Here is a 26,792-nt window from a genome sequence, read left to right on the forward strand (position 1 = left end):
GCTATATCGTACAAATAAATACATTGTGAAGCATTTTGCGAGTGCGACACACAAGGCTGGTAGGGAGTTAGGGGCATTAAGTGCTCAGCATTTAAACAGCATTTAGTTTTATTAAATCATTATAGTTTATAAATTGTGCATATAGGCTGTGACTTACTTATAATTAAATACACATTAAAAAACAAATGCCTTATTAGGCTCAGTCTACAGTGCCTTCGGGAAACACGAGTTTGGTCAGAGTCTGTGGCCTCAGGCTGATGGTTGTGATGGTGCCTGGAGAGCAGGGCAGCACCGGGGAATATCCTCTCCATCTTGCAGAGCCACTGGGGATGTTAAACACCTTTTTGGCCACTCTTGCCAGGCTGGGCAGGAGTGCAGAGATGTATATTTGTTTCTATTGGTAGGCATAAAGGATTTTTAGGAAAAATAAACCAATCAAGCTCCTTGGAAGTTGGAATATACCAGGCCTATTGGGCCAAGATCCATGTATAGATAATATAACATAAATGAAAGACACTGTTAAGAGATCAGATTTCTTGTTTCTTTTAGCATGTGCACGTAGTAAGTACACCGTCATGCTTTCGGGATATGTGTATTTTCAGGTTCCACATTGATTATTTAGTTGTGGACACTACATCCACACATTCCCTCTATTGCTCTTGGTCCTCATCTTTGTAAGTCACCTTGATTTTGCAACTGTGTTATCAGTTACTTTATGAAAATATTTAGCGAACTCCATGGCAGTAGCTATAAAGCAAGGGGCTATAGCAGCACACAAGTCGACTACAAATTCATGCTGGGCTCAGGCACTCCCTGAGCTCGTGAAGTGAGCGCTACTGGAGCAAAAATGGAGCGGGCAAAAAGGCTCCGTCCTTTGGGAATAGATCGCTAGAAGATGCATATCTTCCATTCTAGCAGGAGACGGCTCGACGGACTAGCGAATTGAAACTTTTATATGAGAAGTAGCCTCGTTAATATGAAGTGTAAAAGTGGTGCTAATCGAAAACACCCGTGATGGCTGTTCAACTGTCTGATGGCCTGATAAAATACGCATTTTTTGTTGTTGTGTCTGTCTTAGCTCTGATGCACTCATACTGTCTCCGTCTGTCGGACAGTATCTGAGCGAACAGTCTGTGGCTCGGGTGGCTGAGGTCCTTAATGATCTTCATCTTGGCCTTCCTGTAACACCGGGTGCTGTAGATGTCCTGGAGGGCAGGCAGCGTGCCCCCGGTGACGCGTTGGGCTGCCCACACCATGCTCTGGAGAGCCTTGCGGTTGAGGGCGGAGCAGTTGCCGTACCAGGCGTCAATGCGGTCCGACAAAATGCACACATTTCGGTTGAATGCATTCAGTTCTGCAACTGACTAGGTGTCCCCTTTTCCTTTCCATGCTGTTGCGCCTTCTTCACCACAATGACTGTGGCGAGACCATTTTAGGTCCTCAAGTGATGTGCACGCGGAGGAACTTGAAGCTTTTCACCCTTTCCACTGCGGCCCCGTCGATGTGGATGGGGACATGCTCTCTCCTGTCTCCTGTCTCTCTACGATAAGCTCCTGGTTGACGTGAGGGAGGGGTTATTTTTCTGGCACCACTCTGCCAGGGCTCTCTCACTGTGGGCTGTCTCGTCATTGTTAATAATCAGGCCTTCTGTCGTATCATCAACAAACTTGATGATTGAGTTGGAGCCGTGTTTCGCCACGCAGTCATGGGTGAAGAGGGAGTACAGGAGGGGGCTGAGCACACACCCCTAGGGTCCCCCCGTCTTGAGGATCAGTGTGACGGAGGTGTTGTTGCCTACCCTCACCACCTGGGGTTGGCTCGACAGGAAATATAGGATCGAGTTGCAGAGCAAGTTAAGTTAAGGACGAGTTAAGACCCAAGGCCCTGAGCTTAGTGACACGCTTGGAAGGCACTGTGGTGTTAAAAGCTGAGCTGTAGTCGTTTAACAACATTCGCACGTACAGTGTCATCAGATAGTATTTAGACCTATTGACCTTTTCCACATTTTGTTGTGTTACAGCCTGAATTTAAAATGGGTTCAATTAAGATTTTGCATCACTGGCCAACACACAATACCCCATAATGTCAAAGTGGATTCATGTTTTTAGAAATGTTTACAATTGAATAAAAATGAAAAGCTGATATGTCTTGAGTGAATAACTATTCAACCTGCATCTCATGGCAAGCCTAAATAAGTTATTGAGTAAAAACACATAATGAGTTGCATGGACTGTGTGCAATAATGGTGTTTAACATGATTTTCGAATGACCACCTCATCTCTGTACCTCACACAATTATCTTTAAAGTCCCTCAGTCATGCAGTGAATTTCAAACAAAGATTTACCACAAAGACCAAGGAGGTTCTCCAATGCCTTGCAAAGAATGGCACCTATTGGTATATGGGTTTAAAAAAAAGTATCCCTTTGAGCATGGTGAAGTTGTTAATTACACCTTTGGATGGTGTAGCAATACACCCAGTCACTACAAAGATACAGGCGTCCTTCCTAACTCAGTTGCCGAAGAGGAAGGAACGCGCTTAGGGATTTCACCATGAGGCCAATGGTGACTTTAAAACAGAGTAGGCTTCCCCAACTGGCGGCTCCCAGGCTGATTTTGGCAGTTTGGTTTTATTTGGCCCACCAAGTTTTCCGATCAAAAAAAGTCAAAAGTTTGGACACTACTCATTTAAGGGTTTTTCTTATTTTTTGTTGTTGCTATTTTCTACATTACAGAATAATAGTGAAGACATCAAAACTATGAAATAAAACATATGGAATCATGTAGTAACCCAATTTTTTTTAAACAAATCAAAATATATTTTATATTTTTGGTTCTTCAAAGTAGACATCTCAATTGGGTTGAGGTCAGGTGATTGTGGAGGCCAGGTCATCTGATGCAGCACTCCATTACTCTCCTGCTTGTTTAAATAGCCCTTACACAGCCTGGAGGTGTGTTGGGTCGTTGTCCTGTTGAAAAACAAATGATAGTCCCAATAAGCGCAAACGTGCTTCTACACTTGCATTGCTTGCTGTTTGGGGTTTTAGGCTGGGTTTCTGTACAGCACTTTGAAATATCAGCTGATGTAAGTAGGGCTATATAAATCAATTGGATTTGTTTTGAAACCAGATGGGATGGCGTATTGCTGCAGAATGATTTGGTAGCCATGCTGGTTAACTGTGCCTTGAATTCTAAATAAATCACTGACAGTTTCACCAGCAAAGCACCATCACACCACCTCCTCCATGCTTCACGGTGGGAACCACACATACGGAGATCATCCGTTCATCACTCTGCGTCTCACAAAGACAAGTGGTTGGAACAAAAAATCTCAAATCTGGACTCATCAGACCAATGGCCATATTTCCACTGGTCTAATGTCCATTGCTCGTGTTTCTTGGCCCAAGCAAGTCTCTTCTTCTTATTTGTGTCCTTTAGTAGTGGTTTCTTTGCAGCAATTTGGTCATTTTAGTTCAGTTACCTTGGCTTGCTTGGGTACAGGAATAATGGTGGCCATCTTGAAGCAAGTGGGGACAAAAGACTGGATAGTGAGAGGTTGAAAATGATTCTGGCATCCTGGACAGGGTTAACACGCTTGAAGGTCCTACTTACGTCGGCTACAAAGTTCGGGAGCCTGCAGTCCTCGTGAGCAGCGGGGGCCAATGTCGGCGGCTCTGTGTTTTCCTCGAAGCGGTGGGAAAAGGTTTTTAGCTAGTCTGTCTTTGGCGTGGCTGGTTTTCCCTTTATAACCTTTATAATCCGCGATTGTCTGAATTCCCTGCCACATGCGTCTCATATCTGAGACGTTGAATTGACACTCTACTCTCTGTACTGTCTTTTTGCTTCTTTGATTGTGTTGTGGAGGTCATAGGGGGTCTGTTTCGTATGCGTTTCCAGTCACTTTACCACAGTTAAATGCGGTGGTTCAGACTTTCAGCTTTGCACGAATGCTGCCATCTATCCACGGTTTCTGGTTTGGGTATGTTCTAATCATCACTTTCGGGAACAACATCCTCTATGCACTTACTGATGAACCCAGAGACTGAATCAATGTTATTCCCAGAGGCGGCCCCCGCAACATATCTGAGGCCGTGTGATCTAAACAGTCCTGTCGCATGGATTCCAATTGGTCAGACCAGTGTTGAACAGACCTTACCACAGGTGCTTGCTGTTTTAATTTCTGCCTATAGGCGGAGAGGAGCAGAATGGATGAGTGGTCAGATTTGCTGAAGGGGGGGGTCGAAGAATACTTTCCCCCCCGTCTCGGAATAGAGAATAACAGTGGTTTGACGTTTTTCTCCCGCAGGTGAGTCAAGAGATGTGTTGGTGGAATTTCGGGAGAATTTTCATTAGATTTCCATTGTTAAAGTCCCCAGCTATAACGGATGCGACCTTGGGATATGCTGTTTCCAATTTGTTCTAGGTTTTGTGTAATTCCTTGAGTGTCAGTGTGGTGTCTGATTGTGTGTGAGGGGGTGGTAAAAACCCATGATACAAACAGCTGTGAATTCTCTCTGTAGATAATGGGGTCGGCATTTGATCGTGAGGTATTTTAGGTCAGGTGAACAGAACCTAATAAGGGTTTGTACATTCCTATAACCACACAAAGTCCTCCGCCTTTGTTTTTTTCCCCCGCAAAGCGCTTTTACCATGTCCGCGCGATGTACGGAGAACCCCCGTAGGCTGTATAGCCTGATCTAGCACTTCTCCCGACAACCAATTCTCTCGCATCTCTCTGGTAGGAAATCCGCACTCTGCTTGCAAAGTTCATTACCCAGAGACGGTACATTAACGAGTCATTAATCTGACTAAAACTTCAGCTCGCCTTCCCCTCCAGCGGCGCCTGTCTTTTGATGATGATGATTGAACATTCAAGTTTTTAAATTCACCTTGACCAATGACTATGGCTCTTAAAAGGACATGAGACCATTATTATTATTCTAATTCTACTTCCTGTCTTAAGTGTCCAGTCCACACAGCAGCCAACAGTACAAAAAAAACAAAATGCTACGCATCACATACATTTGCAGTAAGATGTTTGTTGACCACACAGCTAGTTACTGTGTAAACTGATAAGCTGTGGTGACTTAGTTTGCCCTGCAGTTTGTTTATTGGTTTGGCGCGGGGCACGCAGTGTTTTTCCTGGCCTCAGCCATGTCAACTGCCATTATGTAAAGTCAACATCCCGCGGCGCCCACGCCAGGGTCCCAGGTGGCAACAAGATGTTACCCACCCTCCCTGCACTCCTGTTCCTGTCTGTCCCCATCTCCCTTGCATGCACCCCCGTCCCTGTCTTTATCCTCAAATAAACTCCCATCACATGCTGTCGCAGTACTTGTGTGTGTTGTCTCGGTTAACCCAGAACTAAAATCTTGCGTAATTTAGTCATTTGCAGTCTGTTGTGTGGCAATTTTCTGTTCAGTCACCATTAACACTTTGTTAACAAGCCCATTTGATAGTAGCCTTGTACGAAACGCGTCCGTTGTCTTAAGACATCACTAGCCCAGTATTGTTGGTAAGAGTATATATGGCCACCGTATCCTCCTGTCCGTCGTAGTGAGATGATGATGGTGTGATATTGATCGGGGATAAGAGAGAGTGTAGACTTCCCTTTACTGGGGTGGGAGCTCTAGATAGATTTATGGTCTGTCAGACAGTGGAGGTTTGGAGCACGCCACTCACTCACTCACTCACACACTCACACACACACACACACACACACACACACACGCGCGCACCCCCCCCTACTTGTGCCTGATAACTCCAGATGCGAGACGTTAGGCTAGACGTTCTCTCGCAGATTCAACCAGGTCACTACACTACTCACTGAGGAGACATTGGAATCGTAAACACAATCTTTTTCCTTTAAAAAAATTATAAACAAAACTTTATTTTTTTAAATCATGGCCTTGGAATGTGTGGAGTTCCCCACTCCTAAATGTGTGGTGGTAACAAATCAAGAACACTACTTTATTTTAGAATAAACTATTCTCAGCATAGAGATACTACTAATCATTTGAATTTGTTTGAAGTTAGTTCATGCGTAAGGAATCCACAAGGATTTGATTTCGGTTGGGGGGGTGTAAGTCTAGTGGCTGAGTGACTATTAACCAAAACCCTGTTGTACTGTAGCTAAATGAGAACCCTTATCGTTGTGTTGCCTTTTTTTTGCACTGATTGTAAGTCTTTGTGGTGTCTGTAAGTGGCACATTACATCCATCTGTGTCCCTGTGTGTACAGCCTGTCCTCTCCTCTCTCTTTGTTTACTTGTCCTTGTATGGACCCATAGCTCTGGACAGGAGGTCCTGACCTGTGCTGTCATTGTACTGCTGCCTGGCCTGCCCCTTTCCAATCCTCTTGTCTTTGTCCCCCCTCCTCGTGCATTGAAACCCATACATTGACCCCATTTGATAAAGTTACCCTGTGACCTCAGTGTATCAAGCGAGATAGCCTTGCACGTCTGTAACTGTAAGTATGGACTAATCATGTCATAAGTGACCGGCATCGGCGCCATGGCCCACATACTTCACTGTTCCCTCTTTTTCGCTCTCTCCCTCTCTCACACACTCTCCCCCCCCCTCTCCTCCTCACCCTCTCTCGCTCTCCTTCCCTCCTTCGCCTCACCCTCCCTCCCTCGCCCCACCCTCCCCTCTCCCCCTTTCTCTCTCTCTCTCCTCCGCATTCCCCCCTCTCTCCCCCTCCCCTCTCTCTCCTCCCCTCTCTTTGTCTCTGTCTTCCCCCTTCTCAATTCAATTCAAGGGGCTTTATTGGCATGGGAAACATATGTTAACATTGCCAAAGCAAGTGAAGTAGATAATATTCAAAATTAACAGTGAACATTACACTCAGAGTGCAAGTTCTTCCACTTAAAAAGATGAGAGAGGCCTGTAATTTTCATTATAGGTACACTTCAACTATGACAGACAAAATGAGTAGGATTTTTAATGAATTTATTTGCAAATTATGGTGGAAAATAAGTATTTGGTCAATAACAAAAGTTTATCTCAATACTTTGTTATATACCCTTTGTTGGCAATGACAGAGGTCAAACGTTTTCTGTAAGTCTTCACAAGGTTTTCACACACTGTTGCTGGTATTTTGGCCCATTCCTCCATGCAGATCTCCTCTAGAGCAGTAATGTTTTGGGGCTGTTGCTGGGCAACACGGACTTTCAACTCCCTCCAAAGATTTTCTATGGGGTTGAGTTCTGGAGACTGGCTAGGCCACTCCAGGACCTTGAAATGCTTCTTACGAAGCCACTCCTTCGTTGCCCGGGCGGTGTGTTTGGGATCATTGTCATGCTGAAAGACCCAGCCATGTTTCATCTTCAATGCCCTTGCTGATGGAAGGAGGTTTTCACTCAAAATCTCACGATACATGGCCCCATTCATTCTTTCCTTTACACGGATCAGTCGTCCTGGTCCCTTTGCAGAAAAACAGCCCCAAAGCATGATGTTTCCACCCCCATGCTTCACAGTAGGTATGGTGTTCTTTGGATGCAACTCAGAATTATTTGTCCTCCAAACACGACGAGTTGAGTTTTTACCAAAAAAGTTATATTTTGGTTTCATCTGACCATATGACATTCTCCCAATCTTCTTCGGGATCATCCAAATGCTCTCTAGCAAACTTCAGACGGGCCTGGACATGTACTGGCTTAAGTAGGGGGACACGTCTGGCACTGCAGGATTTGAGTCCCTGGCGGCGTAGTGTGTTACTGATGGTAGGCTTTGTTACTTTGTTCCCAGCTCTCTGCAGGTCATTCACTAGGTCCCCCCGTGTGGTTCTGGGATTTTTGCTCACCGTTCTTGTGATCATTTTGACCCCACGGGGTGAGATCTTGCGTAGAGCCCCAGATCGAGGGAGATTATCAGTGGTCTTGTATGTCTTCCATTTCCTAATAATTGCTCCCACAGTTGATTTCTTCAAACCAAGCTGCTTACCTATTGCAGATTCAGTCTTCCTAACCTGGTGCAGGTCTACAATTTTGTTTCTGGTGTCCTTTGACAGCTCTTTGGTCTTGGCCATAGGGGAGTTTGGAGTGTGACTGTTTGAGGTTGTGGACAGGTGTCTTTTATACTGATAACAAGTTCAAACTGGTGCCATTAATACAGGTAATGAGTGGAGGACAGAGGAGCCTCTTAAAGAAGAAGTTTACAGGTCTGTGAGAGCCAGAAATCTTGCTTGTTTGTAGGTGACCAAATACTTATATTCCACCATAATTTGCAAATAAATTCATTAAAAGTTCTACAATGTGATTTTCTGGATTTTCCCCCCTCATTTTGTCTGTCATGGTTGAAGTGTACCTATGATGAAAATTACAGGCCTCTCATCTTTTTAAGTGGGAGAACTTGCACAATTGGTGGCTGACTAAATACTTGTTTGCCCCACTGTATGTATATATACAGTGTTGTAACGATGTACAAATGGTTAAAGTACAAAAGGGAAAATAAGCATAAATATGGGTTGTATTTACAATGGTGTTTGTTCTTCACTGATTGACATTTTCTTGTGGCAACAGGTCACAAATCTTGCCGCTGTGATGGCACACTGTGGTGTTTCACCCAGTAGATATGGAAGTTTATCAAAATCGGGTTTGTTTTCGAATTCTTTGTGGATCTGTGTAATCTGAGGGAAATATGTGTCTCTAATATGGTCATACATTGAGCAGGAGGTTAGGAAAGTGCAGCTCAGTTTCCACCTCATTCTGTGGGCAGTGTGCACATAGCCTGTCTTCTCTTGAGAGCCAGGTCTGCCTACGGTGGCCTTTCTCAATAGCAAGGCTATGCTACCGGGTCTAATTGTCTCTCTTCCAGGCAGTCACAGAGGAGAGCCGCAACAGACAGTGTTAGTTAGCAGCAGAACACAGAAAATAAAGGCATAGAGTCACTGTTGAAGGCACTTCCATATGCTAAATGTTGTAACTGTCAGATGTTTGTTTGAACTGGTCATTCATATGACCAAAAGGTAAACTGTTTTCTTTCAAAAACAAGGACATTTCTAAGTGACCCCAAACTTTTGAACGGTAGTGTAAATGTAATATTTCATTTTTGTGTTTTTTTTTTAATACATTTGCAAATATTTCAAAAAGTCTGTTTTTGCTCTGTCATTATGGAGTATTGTGTGTAGATTGATGAATGGAAAAAAACGAATTAATCAATTTTAGAGTGAGGCTGTAACGTGACAAATTGTGGAAAAGTCAAGGGGTCTGAATACTTTTCCAAATGCACTGTAAATAGCGTTGAATAAGCACTCACAATAATGATAGTATTTACTAAATGCGATCATATAGGCTACTAAGTTACCTACTCAATATAAAAAGTAGCATTTCCCCTCGTACATGATCATGTGGAAGTCGGGTGAGATGGATATGATTTTGATGTGCAGGCAGTCCTCGATTGAAAGCCGGCTTCTGTCGTGAGTCTTGTTTGCGTTCATAGAGGAAAAGGAGGACTCGCAGATGTGAGTCGATCCAAACATTGTTAGCATATAAAATGCAAGTGTCTTTATTGGGCTATAATCCTCTGAGCATGCCACCCGAAACGCACACAGTGACTCGGCACTCCTGAGCGCATCGCTGATTTGGCTCAGTGTTTGGAATTCTATCAGCTCAGTTTGAATTGCGGCCTCATCCAGCAACGGCGTCGTTTTCCTAGCAAGGGGGAGAATCCTCCACCTGGGTGGACTGTTGAGAGGATCACGTAAAAACGCAACGATATCCTTTGGCATGCTGTAGTCTTCAGATCTGGTGGAGAAGTTGTCTCTCAGCTGCCGGATGAAATCTTCCATCACCTCTGTGACAATGCTGCGGCCTGGTCCCTCTGCCTGTCATTTCTTCAATGTGCTGAAGTGCAGTAGCCTTCCAGATGACCAAGTCCAAATCAAACAACTCAAGTTTCCTAGTAAAGGCCTCAAGTTTTCCCACCATGTCCATTACTGTTTTCCCTCTTCCGTGTAACTGCAGATTGAACCCATTTAAGTGACAGGATATGTCAGCCAAAAAAGCAACATTGGAAAATAATTCCTCAATTTCCAGAATACCAAGGTGATCAGCTGCTGCCGTCATTTAGCTTTTGTTTAATAGAAAATCCACAACCTCGTCATGCAGCTCACAGAACCCCTTTTCCTTTACTCAGCCAGCTCAAGTCGTTGGGAGGCAGGAGATCATCGTGGGTGGCCTCTGATAAAAGCTTGCAAGAACGACTGTTTTGGGTGGTTGATGTCCCCCTAACAAAGTTGATTATGCACATTAGTTTATCCATTACATCTTTTAGCTCACCGTTTAGTCTGGCTCACAGCACAACGCTGATGAATGAGACAATACAAGCCATTCATTTGGGGGGGCGAATTCCTTCAACCTGCTGACCAGGCCCCTGTGTCTCTATAGCAGGAAACCTGTCGTGACCACAACGTTTACTTTTTCGAATGAAAGGCCATGCTGGGTAAACAATCCTTTCAGCTTCAGGTGGTGTGTCCTTCGAGGGGAATCAGTGCCAGCGGCTCTTCTTCAAATTCATTTCCATCAAAAGGATGGACACGTACACACAACTGTGCGACATCGGTGTTGTCAGTTCTCTCATCAATAGCCAGAAAGAAATGCTCAATTTGATTGAGCCCCTCCAGAACAATCCTATGCACATCATCCGCCAGTGCATGGACACGGCGGCCGGCTGTCGACGCTGACAGGGACACCTGTTTGACAGACTCAATTATGCTATCAATAGACATGTCGGTAGCCAATTCCTCAAACTGTCACCATGCACTTTTTAAATGCCCCACGTCTGTGAACCGCATGTTGTGTGTTTGGTTAGAACCCAAGACGCTTTTAGGGAGGCACTTGTGACTTTCTGTTTTGTCGGGTCAGGCCGCGAAGGAGGATTCTGCTGCCGTGTGCGTACCTCGCAGTTTAGCGACTCATTTTTGCCAGATGAAAAGATTGTAAGGTGAACGCATATCTCTGTCCATCCTTGAAACTTCGTTTTTTTTTAATCCACCTTTGTTTCGGTACTTCTTGAGAGCGATTTGTCTCTTGCTTGCAAGTGAATTTTTCTGAACTAATGTTGACGTGCTGTAGATCTGTTTTTGTCCCCCACCAATCAACTCACAAAGAAATAGACAAAAATAATAATTGAATAGAGACATTGGGGGTATTAGGATTGTATTCCGATCGAAAATGATGGGTTAATAATGTTGTTCAATTTGTAGTGCATGCCTTTTAATTGTGCTAATATTATATGCTAATTATGTTCTGGCCCGACTGACTATTAGCTCAGAAACAATGTGGCCTAGTTGACGAACCCTACCTCTATCAGGTCACAACCACGATTTGAATTCTTATTGAATTCTTTTGGTTTCTAGTAGCCTCTCTCGACAGTCGCTCTATAACTGGCGAAGTTAACCTAATGTGAACTTTTGTGTGGGTTTATGTATGTATCGAGTCTAAATATCACGTGTCAAAAAACATGGTCTGTCTCTCTGCTGCACTCCACCATTGTACTTAATTCAATGGCATTAGCAACAGGAAATACCACAGTATCTGACCCGCATTCTATTTAAAGTTTTAGCCTCCGTTACCAGGTGGTACTAAGAGCTCAATTTTGTCATTGTGGCTACAAAATATATATTTCCAGACAATCCTAAAGTAATACCCAACAGAACATATAACATAATATAAATAGTCTTCCTGTTTTTAAGTTATTTTAGATTGTGGGTATTATCAAGCCTTTTCAGCTAATTCTGAGTACTATCCACAGAGGTTCTGGTATAAATATCTGTTTAAGTTTAACCCTTTACACTGATACCCATATACAGGTTGAAAATTGCAGATTTGGGCACTGATAAGCACCTAAATTGGAACGCAATGGCTGTACAGTAACGTGCTATAAATGACATCAGAGCTCAGGCTCTGCACTTCACAGCGTTCTATGGGTTTGGACCGACCTCCGTTCTGAACTTGAGCACCGCTCATGACAGGAAGTTGCCCCCATCCCTCCTGTATTTGGGCAACTTTAGCAGTTTTTTATTGTCTGAGTGAGTGAAATGCTGTAAATGAATTATAACCTGTCAGAAATGTCCAGATGATCAACTACTATCCCATGTTGGCTAGATAGGGAAGTTCGACTAATGTAAGACATGTAAAAATGGGTAGAATTGCAGGAAATTATCTTTAAAACAGCAAATAATATATATCCGCCAACAAGAACGGACTCGGGCTAATTCCATGTTACTTTCAAATTTGTTCAGCCCAAATGTCTTGCTCATGCCTTAAACTGTTACTGGGACCTCCTCTCAGTGTCTTCTTCTTCCTCCACCTCCTCATCCTAATGTCTGGTGCTGTCCATATGCTTGTCTGATGATGTCATTTATTAGGGTCTCCGTGATTAAAGTGGACTGAGAGTGATTCTACTTGCAGCGTTGTCCGTCTTTACACGTTCTGTGACCAGCTGCGGGCGGCTGAACACACACACACAAGACCCCCCCTACCCCACACCCACCCCACCCAGCCCGTATAGCCATACTGCCTCCAGATGTGCCCCAGTCCTTCTGTCCATAAACAGAGACCATAGAGGTCAGACACGGGGCTTGCTGCTGGTCTACTGATGCCCAGCCCCAAGCACGGCACCTTACCCCATGCTGTGAGGGAAAACAAACGCTCCCACAATAACCTGTGGTCTCTCCAGTCGATCTGTGGGTTTGCCCCAGGCCCACCATAACACAGAATTACTATCCTGAAGCATCATTCTTTTTTTGAAAATCAGCAAAACATGACAATAAGATAATTCCCCCCTCGTACGCAAAACCACTCGTACGCAAAACAACAAACACTACATGGGAGTACATGAAGCATCATTCTGACACCGCTAATGATCAGTCTTGTCTTGAATTGTCTTAAAGAATTCAGGAGGCTTGTTGCCCATAGGGACGTGTATGTTGTTGTTGTATGTTACATTTATATTCTTACAAAGATAGTTTATCATGTCAAAGTTGAATGTGTCACTGTTTATTGCTTTGATTTGTTTTCAACATGCTCAGGAGGAACCTAGCTCGGCAGGTTGCTGCAATTTTAAAATTAGCTGACTAGGTCAGTAGACTACTCTAGCCGATTGTGCTATCTTTACCTAGCTAGCGCTAGCCAGGTGTGCCACGGTGCCAGTGTCGCCTTTTGCTTCGACAAGCTAATTGGATAGAGCTAAGAGCTAAACCTGTGTGCAGCTGTGGCATCATCCTTCCCTCTTTCCTCTCTTCCTTCATCCCGCCTTTCCCTGCTCCCATCACCAACCAGAGGAGAGAATCAGGAGCAGTTCACTGTCGCTCTCCTCCTCTCCCTCTTTGTCTTCCTCTCTCTTTCTGTCTTTCTCTCCCTTCCCCCTCCATCTCCCTCTCTCATAATGGATGAGCCCAGCGTTGCCCAGCGGCTCCCCAGCTTTCAGATGCCTCTACTTTTAACTTCTGGTGTGGCAGGCTGAGCAGGTGCATGTACGCTGAGGGAATGTGTCTAGAGCAAAGCACAGGGGAAAGGTGCGTGTCTGACTCTGAAGGTGCAGCAGGGTGGTGTGAGTGTGATAGAGAGAGTGTGTTTGTGTGTCTTCGGGCTACATACATCTCTCTGCCACAAGGCCTGAGACTGCAGAACTAACAGAGTCATCCAGACCACGACGGACGGACACTGCAGTAGATACACACAGACAAACACAGACAGACGGGCACTGCAGTAGAGACAGACTGATGGACGGGCAGACAGACGGCCAGACCGAAAGGATAGGCACACATCCAGACAGGCAAACCGATATCCAGATGAACTGATGGACTACTCATTCAAGGGTTTTTCTTTCTTTTCTTTTTTTACTATTTTCTACATTGTAGAATAATAGTGAAGACATCAAAACGAAGAAATAACACGTATGTGATCCGTTTCAGGAAACTAGGCGTATGTCGCAGGTCACTACTTCACAGGACAGCCTTTTTGAACGTAAAACATTTTTAAAAATCAAAATGAACTTTCATTTGCCTTAGTAACAAACTTGTATGCCATCTGTAAATACGAATAAAAAAATTAAATTACAAGCCTAGTTGGTTTAGCCACAGAAAAAGCCAGCAACCTTCCCGCTAGCCATGATTTTCTGAGATAATGACATGCCGAGAGATGAGTTGGGATTGGTCTGCCATATAGCATATTTGAGCTGGTCAGTATGTATAATTGTATGATATACAATTTTGTAGCTCTGAGTCTCTACTTTTATCCAATGTAAAAAATACGCAATTTCAAATTTTGCTACATAAGACTGATTTAAAAAAATATATATTTATTTTTATTTTTTACCTTTATTTAACCAGGCAAGTCAGTTAAGAACACATTCTTATTTTCAATGACGGCCTGGGAACAGTGGGTTAACTGCCTGTTCAGGGGCAGAACGACAGATTTGTACCTTGTCAGCTCGGGGGTTTGAACTCGCAACCTTCCGGTTACTAGTCCAACGCTCTAACCACTAGGCTACGCTGCCGCCCCCCATTTGAGCCGGTTGGTGACATGTGGAATTATCTATTAACCAATAATGTTTTAAACAAATCCAAATATATTTGGTATTTGATATTCTTCAAAGTAGCCACCCATTGCCTTGATGACAGCTTTGCACACTCTTGGCATTCTCTCAACTAGCTTCATGAGGTAGTCACCTGGAATGCTTTTCCAACAGTCTTGAAGGAGTTCCCACATGTGCTGAGCACTTGTTGGCTGCTTTTCCTTCACTCCGTGGTCCAACTGTTCCCAAACCTTCTCAATTAGGTTGAGGTCAGGTGATTGTGGTGTCCAGGTCATCTGATGCAGCACACCATCACTATTTGGTCAAATAGCGCTTACACAGCCGGGAGTTGTATTTTGGGTCATTGTCCTGTTGAAAAACAAATTATAATCCCACTAACTGCAAACCAGATGGGATGGCGTATCGCTGTGATAGCCATGCTGGTTAAGTGTGCAATGAATTCTCAAGTCTCTTCTTCTTGTTGGTGTCCTTTAGTAGTGGTTTCTTTGCAGCAATTTGACCATGAAGGCCTGATTCATGCAGTCTCCTCTGAACACTTGATGTTGAGATGTGTCTGTTACTTGAACTCTGTGAAGCATTTATTTGGGCTGTAATCTGAGGTGCAATTAATTACAGATTTCTGAGGCTGGTAACTGTAATGAATTTATCCTCTGCAGCAGAGGTAACTCTGGATCTTCCTTTCCTGTGGCGGTCCTCATGAGAGCCAGTTTCATCATAGCGCTTGATGGTTTTTGCGACTGCACTTGAAATTTGCCGTATTGACTGACCTTAATGTCTTAACATAATGATGGACTCTCGTTTCTCATTGCTTATTTGAGCTGTTCTTGCCATAAATGGACTTGGTATTTTACCAAATAGGGCTATCTTCTGTTTACCACCCCTACCTTGTCACAACACAACTGATTGTCTTAAGAAGGAAAGAAATTCCATACTACCGTTCAAAGGTTTGGGGTCACTTAGAAATTTCCTTGCTTTTAAAAGAAAAGTAAAAATCTTTGTCCATTAAAATAACATACCATTGATCAGAAATACGGTGTGACATTGTTAATGTTGTAAATGACTATTGTAGCTGGAAACGGCTGATTTTGAATGGAATATCTACATAGGCGTACAGAGGCCCATTATCAGCAACCATCAGCAACCATCACTCCAATGGCACGTTGTGTTAGCTAATCCACGTTTATACTTTTAAAGGGCTAATTGATCATTAGAAAACCCTTATGCAATTATGTTAGCACAGCTGAAAAATGTTGTGCTGATTTTAAGAAGCAATAAAACTGCCCTTCTTTAGACTCATTGAGTATCTGGAGCATCAGCATTTGTGGGTTCGATTACTGGCTCAGAATGGCCAGAAACAAAGGACTTTCTTCTGAAACTCGTCAGTCTAATCTTGTTCTGTGAAATGAAGGCTATTCCATGCAAGAAATTTCCAAGAAACTGAAGATCTCATACAACGATGTGTACTACTCCCTTCACAGAACAGCACAAACTGTCTCTATCCAGAATAGAAAGAGGAGTGGGAGGCCCGGGTGCACAACTGAGCAAGAGGACAAGTACATTAGATTGTCTAGTTTGAGAAACAGACACCTCACAAGTCCTCAACTGGCAGCTTCATTAAATCGTACCCGCAAAACATCAGTCTCAACATCAACAGTGAAGAAGCGACTCCGGGATGCTGGCCTTCCAGGCAGAGTTGCAAAGAAAAAGCCATATCTCAGACTGGCCAATAAAAAGAAAAGACTAAAATGGACAAAATAACACAGCCACTGGATAGAGGAACTCTGCCTAGAATGCCAGATTTTCCCAAGAGGCACTGATTTTGAAGGTAGGCCTTGAAATGCATCCACAGGTACACCTCCAATTGACTCAAATGATGTCAATTAGCCTATCAGAAGCTTCTGAAGCCATGACATAGTTTTCTGGAATTTTCCGCACTAAAGGCAGTCAACTTAGTGTATGTAAACTTCTGACCCACTGGAATTGTGATACATTGAATTATAAATGAAATAATCTGTTTGTAAAAAATTGTTGGAAAAATGACTTGTCATGCATAAAGTAGATGTCCTATCAGACATGCCAAAACTATAGTTTGTTAACAAGAAATGTATGCAGTGGTTGAAAAACAAGTTTTAATGACTCCAACCTAAGTGTATGTAAACTTCTGATTTAACTGTAGAGATTCCATTCAAAATCATCCGTTTCCAGCTACAATAGTTATTTACAACATTAATTTGTATTTAATTATTTATCTGTTATTTTACCAGGTAAGTTGACTGAGAACACGTTCTCATTTGCAGCAACGACCTGGGGAATAGTTACAGGGGAGAGGAGGGGGATAAATGAGCCGATTGTAAACTGGGGATTATTAGGTGACCGTGATGGTTTGAGGGCCAGATTGGAAATTTAGCCAGGACACCGGGGTTAACACCCCTACTCTTACGATAAGTGCCATGGGACCTTTAATTACCTCAGAGAGTCAGGACACCCGTTTAACGTCCCATCCGAAAGACGGCACCCTACACAGGGCACTGCCCTGGGGCATTGGGATTTTTTTTTTTAGACCAGAGGAAAGAGTGCCTCCTACTGGCCCTCCAACACCACTTCCAGCAGCATCTGGTCTCTCATCCAGGAACTGACCAGGACCAACCCTGCTTAGCTTCAGAAGCAAGCCAGCAGTGAGTGGTATGCAGGGTGGTATGCTGCTGGCAAAATAATAATCATGCCTATACTGTATTTCTGTTATTTTAATGGACTCATTTTTTGCTTTTCTTTGAAAAAATAGGACATTTTTTTAGTGACTCCAAACTTTTGAACGGTTTTATATATATATATATATATATACACATACACACACTGAACAAAAATATATGTGCAATATGTATTTTACTGTTGGTCCCATGTTACTTGAGCTGAAATAAAAGATCCCACAATTTTCCATACACAGACTTATTTCTCAAAAATGTTGGGCACACATTCTCCTTTGCCAAGATAATCCATCCACCTGACAGGTGTGGCATATCAAGCAGCTGATTAAACAGCATGATCATTACAGAGGTGCACCTTGTGCTGGAGACAGAAGGCCACTCTAAAATGTGCAGTTTTGTTTCACAACACAATGCCACAGGTGTCTCAAGTTTTGTGAGAGTGTGCAATTGGCATGCTGACTGCAGGAATGTCCACCAGAGCTGTTGCCAGACAATTTAATGCTAATTTCTCTACCATAAGATGCCTCCAATGTCATTTTAGATAATTTTGCAGTGCGTCCAACCTGCCTCACAACCACAGACCACGTGTATGGCGTCGTGTGGGCGAGTGGTTTGCTGATGTCAACGTTGTGGACAAAGTGCCCCATGGTTGTGTTGGGGTTATTTATGGGCAGGTATAAGCTACGGACCACGAACACCAATTGCATTTTATCGATGGCAATTTGAATGCACAGATATACTGTGACGAGGTCCTGAGGCCCATTGTTGTGTCATTCATCTACTGCCATCACCTCATGTTTCAGCAAGATAATGCACGGCCTCATGTCGCAATGATCTGTACACTATTCCTGGAAGCTGAAAATGTCCCAGTTCTTCCGTGGCCTGCAGACTCACCAGACATGTCACCCATTGAGCATTTCTGGAATGCTCTGGATCGACGTGTACAACAGTGTTTTCCAGTTCCCACCAATATCCATCAACTTCGCACAGCCATTTTAAGAGGGGTGGAACAGCATTCCACAGGCCACAATCAACAGCCTGATCAACTCTATGCAAAGGAAATGTGTTGCGTTGCATGAGGCAAATGGTGGTCACACCAGATACTGACTGGTTTTCTGATCCACACCCTTACTGTTTTTTTTTTTAAGGTATCTGTGACCAACAGATGCATATCTGTATTACCAGTCATGTGAAATCCATAGATTAGTGCCTAAGGAATTTATTTCAATTGACCAATTTCCTTATTTGAACTGGAGCTCATCAAAATCTTTCAAATTGTTGCATCTTGTGTTTATATTTATGTTCAGTAGACACTATTCTTGTCAAGGCCTATACTATTTAACTATTGCTGTACATATACTATTCTTCAGATATACTGTCCATATTGTCTATACATCACATATATACAGTATATATTTATGTTCAGTAGACACTGTATTCTTGTCAAGGCCTATACTATTTAACTATTGCTGTACATATACTATTCTTCAGATATACTGTCCATATTGTCTATACATCACATATATACAGTATATATTTATGTTCAGTAAACACTGTATTCTTGTCAAGGCCTATGCTATTTAACTATTGCTGTACATATACTATTCTTCAGATATACTGTCCATATTGTCTATACATCACATATATACAGTATATATTTATGTTCAGTAGACACTGTATTCTTGTCAAGTCCTATACTATTTAACTATTGCTGTACATATACTATTCTTCAGATATACTGTCCATATTGTCTATACATCTCATATATACAGTATATATTTATACTCCGGACACCGACATTGCTCGTCTTAATAGTTCTATATTTATTAATTCCATTATTTTTAGATGTGTGTGTTATGTTGTGTATTTTTAGATATTTCTGTGGTGTTGGAGCTAGGAACACAAAGCATTTTGCTACACCCGCAATATCATCTGCAAAATATTTGTATATGACCAATAAAATGTGATTTGATTTGATAACAACAACCAAAAATACATTAAGGGTTGTGCTATTTCCTGGGGAAAGTGCAAGTTGAGCCTGCTCTGAGGTTGCTTCATTAGGCAGGCAAATCAACCACACTGCAAGGAATTCCTAAAAAATGATTTGTCTGGTTCCTTCCCATTGTTTAAGTGAAAGACAGACAATTTATGGAAAGTTGAGCCTGTACTGAGAATCCTTTTTACTGATAACAACCCCCCAAAAAACAAGACTACTACCCATTGTGTAGGTGAAAATAAAACAATACTGTATATGGTGTTTCTGGATGTAAATAGCTAGTTTACATTTTTTTGCGCAAGTGATCATAATATTCAGGCAACCCAAAAATACAAATAACTTGCCCGATTGGCAAGTGCCTTTCACACCTTAATGTCAGTCTCTGGACAGACTGAAAGACACTGCGGTAGAGATGGACTGACTGACGGGCAGACAGAAAGGCAGACGGGCAGACAGATGGACAGGCAGGCAAACAGACAGGCAGACACTGGTCTGACAGTCATATGGTAGGGGAGAAAGTTTAAACTCTAAAGACAATGCAGTCAGTTACTGTGGGACAGTATAGGCAACATTTCAGTCATGCTCCTTCAGTATGACCAAAGACGAGGCTTTCATCCTCATTCATAGTTTTGCGAGGGTTGAAATCTTTACTTTAGCCAGACAGTGAAAGCAGGGAGCATAACAGAGCGTGCTGAGCGTCTTCAGTTCAGACACACTGTGGTCCTCAGAGAAGAAGCTAAATGAAGGAACCGCATCTGGTGATCTGGCAGCCTAATGAGGAGCAGGTGCATAAGAGACGACACGCACGCACGCACGCAAGCTGCACAGACACACATACACTCACTACAATGAAGGGCCTTGAGGAGGAATGCGAAAATGTAAACTCATCTTGCACAGTGAGTCCCCTGAGGGACATTAGCTATATTTTATACAAATTACATAAGCCATTCTTAATCATGTAACTGTGGAAGTATGGTCTTAACTGCCAATGTGGTATTGTTTTATTCACATTCCTGCTTCATGTTAGACGGAGGTCCTAGCCTTCCCTTTACCGGGAAGACATTCAATGACTGCAAAAAAAAAAGTGTCATTTGAGTGTATCTGCGGTTGAAGTTTAAGAGACGACAAATTTCCTTTACAATATGCACAAAAGTACAGTGTCCTCCCAATGCCCTGTTCTTGTCTTGGCTCGTTATGATCTTCGATCAGAAGTCCGAATCTCCCACAGTTTATGTGATAGGAATGCCCTGTCATGGCTGCTGAGAAGGGAATGAATAGAACAGTACATATGGCCAGGCTCCAAAAAAACCACATGAGTATTTATTTGGTGCAGCAACAACTCGGTCGGACCAGAGGACGCAAGGCACAGATAACATCCAGTGAGTTCAACTCTATGCTAAATGTGTGAATATGTGAATCTAAGTGTTTGCTAGTGAGGAACAAAGTGGGTAAAACAATGAGGCACAATTGCGATCAGAATTTCCGTTAACTTCATTTATTGAATAAAAATGGAACTGAAACTCTTACCCTGGCATTTAAGAGAGGAAGAGTTGCATTGTACTTTTTTGGTTTACACTACTAGCATTATAGGAGTACACAAATAACCCAATATTAACATCTCTAGGGCTACAGACAGCAACATAACTTATCAAAACCCTATAGAAGTCAAATTTGGGTATATACAGTTGAAGTCGGAAGTTTACATACACCTTAGCCAAATACATTTAAACTCAGTTTTTCACAATTCCTGACATTTAATCCTAGTAAGATTTCCCTGTTTTAGTTCAGTTAGGATCACCACTTTATTTTTAGAATGTGAAATGTCAGAATAATAGTAGAGAATGATTTAGTTCAGCTTTTATTTCTTTCATCACATTCCCAGTGGGTCAGAAGTTTACATACACTCAATTCATATTTGGTAACATTGCCTTTAAATTGTTTAACTTGGGTCAAACATTTTGGGTATCCTTCCTCAAGCTTCCCACAATAAGTTGGGTGAATTTTGGCCCATTCCTCCTGACAGAGCTGGTGTAACTGAGTCAAGTTTGTAGGCCTCCTTGCTCGCACACACATTTTCAGTTCTGCCTACACGTTTTCTATAGGATTGAGGTCAGGGCTTTGTAATGTCCACTCCAATATAGAGGTCGACCGATTATGATTTTTCAACGCCGATACCGATTATTGGAGGACCAAAAAAGCCGATACCGATTAATCGGGCGATTTCTATTTTTATTTGTAATAATGACAATTACAACAATACTGAATTAACTCTTATTTTAACTTAATATAAAACATCAATAAAATCTATTTAGCCTCAAATAAATAATAATTTGGTTTAAATAATGCAAAAACAAAGTGTTGGAGAAGAAAGTAATATGTGCCATGTAAAATATGTGCCATGTAAAACGTTTAAGTTCCTTGCTCAGAACATGAGAACATATGAAAGTTGCTGGTTCCTTTTAACATGAGACTTAAATATTCCAATGTATGAGATTTTAGGTTGTAGTTAATATAGTATTTATAGGACTAATTCTTTCTATACCATTTGTATTTCATATACCTTTGACTATTGGATGTTCTTATAGGCACTTAAGTATTGCCAGTGTAACAGTATAGCTTCCGTCCCCCTCCTCGCCCCTACCTGAGCTCGAACCAGGAACACATCGACAACAGCCACACTCAAAGTATCGTTACCCATTGCTCCACAAAAGCCGCGGTCCTTGCAGCGCAAGGGGAATAACTACTCCAAATCTAAAAGGGAGTGACGTTTGAAACAGTATTAGCGCACACCCAGCTAACTAGCTAGCCATTTCACATTGGTTACACCAGCCATTAGGCTGATAGGCTTGAAGTCATAAACAGCGCTCAGCTTGCGAAGAGCTGCTGGCAAAACGCACTAAAGCTCTGTTTGAATGAATGATTACGGGCCTGCTGCTGCTCAGTCAGACTGCACTATCAAATCAGACTTAATTATAACATAATAACACACAGAAATACGAGCCTTTGGTCATTAATATGGTCGAATCCAGAAACTATAATTTCGAAAACAAAACGTTTATTATTTCAGTGAAATACGGAACTGTTCGGTATTTTATCTAACGGGTGGCATCCCTAAGTCTAAATATTCTTGTTACATTTGCACAACCTTCAATGTACGTCATAATTACGTAAAATTCTGGCAAATTAGTTCGCAATGAGCCAGGCTGCCCAAACTGTTGCATTTTCCCTGACTCTGCGTGCAATGAGCGCAAGAGAAATGACACAATTTCACCTGGTTAATATTGCCTGCTAAACTGGATCAGTAGTTATAACTAGTGATTATGATTGATTGTTTTTTATAAGATACGTTTAATGCTAGCTAGCAATTTACATTGGCTTCTGCTGCATTCACGTAACAGGCAGGCTACTCGTGGAGTGCAATGGTTAGAGCGTTGGACTAAGTTAACTGTGCGGTTGCAAGATTGAAACCCCTGAGCTGACAAAAATACCGATTTCCGATTGTTATGATAACTTGAAATCGGCCCTAATTAATCGGCCATTCTGATTAATCGGTCAACCTCTACTCCAATACCTTGACTTTGTTGTCCTTAAGCCATTTTGCGACAACTTTTGGAAGTATGCTTGGGGTCATTATCCATTTGGAAGACCCATTTGCGACCAAGCTTTAACTTCCTGTCTTGAGATGTTGCTTCAATATTTCCACATCATTTTCCTGCCTCATGATGCCATCTATTTTGTGCAGTGCACCAGTCCCTCTTGCAGCAAAGCACCTCCACAACATGATGCTGCCACCCCTGTGCTTCACAGGGGTGGCAGTGCACCTCCCCCTTTTTCCTCCAAACATAACGATGGTCATTATGGCCAAACAGTTCTATTTTTGTTTCATCAGACCAGAGGACATTTCTCCAAAAAGTACGATCTTTGTCCCCATGTGTAGTTTCAAACCATAGGCTGGCTTTTTTATGGCGGTTTTGGAGCAGTGGCTTCTTCCTTACTGAGTGGCCTTTCATGTTATGTCGATATAGGACTCGTTTTACTGTGGATGTAGATACTTTTGTACCTGTTTCCTCCAGCATCTTCACAATGTCCTTTGCTGTTCTGGGATTGAATTTCACTTTTCTCACCAAAGTACGTTCATCTCTAGGAGACAGAATGCGTCTCCTTTCTGAACAGTATGACTGCTGCGTGGTCCCATGGTGTTTATACTTGCGTACTATTGTTTGTGCAGATGAACGTGGTACCTTCAGGCATTTGGAAATGTCTCCCAAGGATGAACCAGACATGTGGAGGTCTCCAATTTTCTTTCTGAGGTCTTGGCTGATTTCTTTAGAATTTTCATGTTGTCAAGCAAAGAGGCACCGAGTTTGAATGTAGGCCTTGAAATACATCCACAGGTACACCTCCAATTGACTCAAATGATGTCAATTAGCCTATCATAAGCTTTTAAAGCCATGACATAGTTTTCTGGACTTTTCCAAGCTGTTTAAAGGCACAGTCAACTTAGTGTATGTAAACATTTGACCCACTGGAATTGTAATCCAGTGAATTATAAGTGAAATAATCTGTCTGTAAACAATTGCTGGAAAAATTACTTGTGTCATGCAAAAAGTAGATGTCCTAACCGACTTGCCAAAACTATAGTTTGTTAACAAGAAATTTGTGGAGTGGTTGAAAAACGAGTGTATGTAAACTTCCGACTTCAACTGTACATTATATGTAAAAAATATATATGGACACTTCTAATGAGTGAATTTGGCTATTTCAGCCACACCCGTTGTTGACAGGTGTATAAAATCGAGCACACAGCCATGTGACAAACATTGGCAGTAGAATGGCCTTACTGAAGAGCTCAGTTTTATTTGACCTTTATTTAACTAGGCAAGTCAGTTAAGAACAAATTCAGTGACTTTCCACATGGCACCATCATAGGATGCCACCTTTCCAACAAAGTAGTATATCAAGTTTCAGCCCTGCCAGAGCTGCCAAACTGCCTCTGGAAGCAATGTCAGCACAATAACTGTTTGTCGGGAGCTTCATGAAATGGGTTTCCATGCCCGAGCAGCCGTACTCAAGCCTAGTGGTGTAAAGCTCGCAACCAATGGACTCTGGAACAGTGGAAACGTGTTCTCTGGAGTGATAAATCATGCTTCACCATCTGGCAGTCCAACGGACAAATCTGGGTTTGCGGATGCCAGGAGAACGCTACCTGCCCCAATGCATAGTGCCAACTGTAAAGTTTGGTGAAGGAGGAATAATGGTCTGGGGCTGTTTTTAATTTGTCGGGGTAGTCCACTTAGTTCCATTGAAGGTAGATCTTAACGCTGCAGCATACAATGGTGTTGTAGACAATTTTGTGCTTCCAAGTTTGTGGCAAGAGTTTGGGGAAAGCCTATTTCTGTTTCATCATGACATTGCCGCCGTGCAAAAAGTGAGGTCCATACAGAAATGGTTTGTCTAGATTGGTGTGGAAGAACTTGACTGGCCTGCACACAGCCCTGACCTCACACCCCATTGAACACCTTTGGGATGAATTGGAATGCCGACTGCAAGCCAGGCCTAATCTCCCAACATCAGTGCCCAACTTCACTAATGCTCTTGTGGCTGAATGGAAGCAAGTCTTAACTCCATATTACTGCCCATGATTTTGTAATGAGAAGTTTCACGAGCAGGTGTCCACATACTTTTGGTATACAGCCTGAATGTGTGTCTGGAAAAAATATATAGAGAGAGAAATTGGCGTTTTCTGCATTTTTAACACGGACTGGTATGAGCAAAATGCACTTACTAGGTGTGTATGGATAAGTGAGTGTTAAATAATGATGTGTGTGTGTATATGAGAGAGGTGGTGTGTGTGAGTTCAAGGAGAGAGAGCGAGAGTGTGTGTGGGAGTGAGATAGTGGAGTGGCGGTCGGGGTATGCTCTGTGCAGCCAGCCAGTCTGTCATGGGAGGGACAAGGGAGTCTTGCGCTCCTGCAGCTGCTTACTGGCTGGCGTTGGAACAGGGGGTGGACTGGCTCTGCCCTGCCTGCTGCAGAGAGACAAAGAGAGATAGAATCCGAGTGACCGAGAGAGAGAGAGAGACTGAGACAGAGAGACCAAGAGAGAGAGAGAGACCGAGAGACCAAGAGAGAGAGAGAGACCGAGAGAGACTGAGACAGAGAGACCAAGAGAGAGAGAGAGAGACCAAGAGAGAGAGAGACCGAGAGAGAGACCGAGAGAGAGAGAGACCGAGAGAGAGAGAGACCGAGAGAGAGAGAGACCGAGAGAGAGAGAGACCGAGAGAGAGAGAGACCGAGAGAGAGAGAGACCGAGAGAGAGAGAGGCCGTGAGAGAGAGGCCGTGAGAGAGAGGCCGTGAGAGAGAGGCCGTGAGAGAGAGGCCGTGAGAGAGAGAGGCCGTGAGAGAGAGAGGCCGTGAGAGAGAGGCCGTGAGAGAGAGAGGCCGTGAGAGAGAGAGGCCGTGAGAGAGAGAGGCCGTGAGAGAGAGAGGCCGTGAGAGAGAGAGGCCGTGAGAGAGAGAGGCCGTGAGAGAGAGAGAGGCCGTGAGAGAGAGAGGGCCGTGAGAGAGAGAGGCCGTGCGAGTGAGACGGAGCGAGTGAGACTGAGCGAGTGAGTGAAACGTGAGACTGAGTGAGTGAAACGTGAGACTGAGTGAGTGAAACGTGAGACTGAGTGAGCGAGCGAGACGGAGCGAGTGAGTGAGACTGACTGAGTGAGACTGACTGAGTGAGACTGACTGAGTGAGACTGACTGAGTGAACCGTGAGACTGAGCGAGTGAGACTGAGCGAGTGAGACTGAGCGAGTGAGACTGAGCGAGTGAGACTGAGCGAGTGAGACTGGAGCGAGTGAGACGGAGCGAGTGAGACGGAGCGAGTGAGACGGAGCGAGAGAGACGGAGCGAGAGAGACGGAGCGAGCGAGACGGAGCGAGCGAGACGGAGCGAGAGAGACGGAGCGAGACGGAGCGAGAGAGACGGAGCGAGCGAGCGAGCGAGAGAGACGGAGCGAGAGAGACGGAGCGAGCGAGCGAGAGAGACGGAGCGAGCGAGCGAGAGAGACGGAGCGAGCGAGCGAGAGAGACGGAGCGAGCGAGCGAGAGAGACGGAGCGAGCGAGCGAGAGAGACGGAGCGAGCGAGCGAGAGAGACGGAGCGAGCGGAGCGAGAGAGACGGAGCGAGCGAGCGAGAGAGACGGAGCGAGCGAGCGAGAGAGACGGAGCGAGCGAGCGAGAGAGACGGAGCGAGCGAGCGAGAGAGACGGAGCGAGCGAGCGGAGAGAGACGGAGCGAGCGAGAGCGAGCGACGGAGCGAGCGAGAGAGAGAGACGGAGCGAGCGAGAGAGAGAGACGGAGCGAGCGAGAGAGAGAGACGGAGCGAGACGGAGCGAGCGAGAGAGACGGAGCGAGCGAGACGGAGCGAGCGAGAGAGACGGAGCGAGAGAGACGGAGCGAGCGAGCGAGAGAGACGGAGCGAGAGAGACGGAGCGAGCGAGCGAGAGAGAGACGGAGCGAGAGAGACGGAGCGAGCGAGCGAGAGAGACGGAGCGAGCGAGCGA

The 26,792-nt window shown here is 43.7% G+C and overlaps 1 protein-coding gene across 5 annotated transcripts in view; it reads left to right on the forward strand.

Annotated features, from left to right (window-relative positions):
- LOC115127402 (rab GTPase-activating protein 1) overlaps positions 1-26,792 on the forward strand; it is a 111,686-nt gene that overhangs the window by 51,533 nt on the left and 33,361 nt on the right. The window lies entirely within an intron of this gene.

Source organism: Oncorhynchus nerka, linkage group LG4 (assembly GCF_034236695.1).
Source record: "Oncorhynchus nerka isolate Pitt River linkage group LG4, Oner_Uvic_2.0, whole genome shotgun sequence".
NCBI classification, from domain to species: domain Eukaryota; kingdom Metazoa; phylum Chordata; class Actinopteri; order Salmoniformes; family Salmonidae; genus Oncorhynchus; species Oncorhynchus nerka.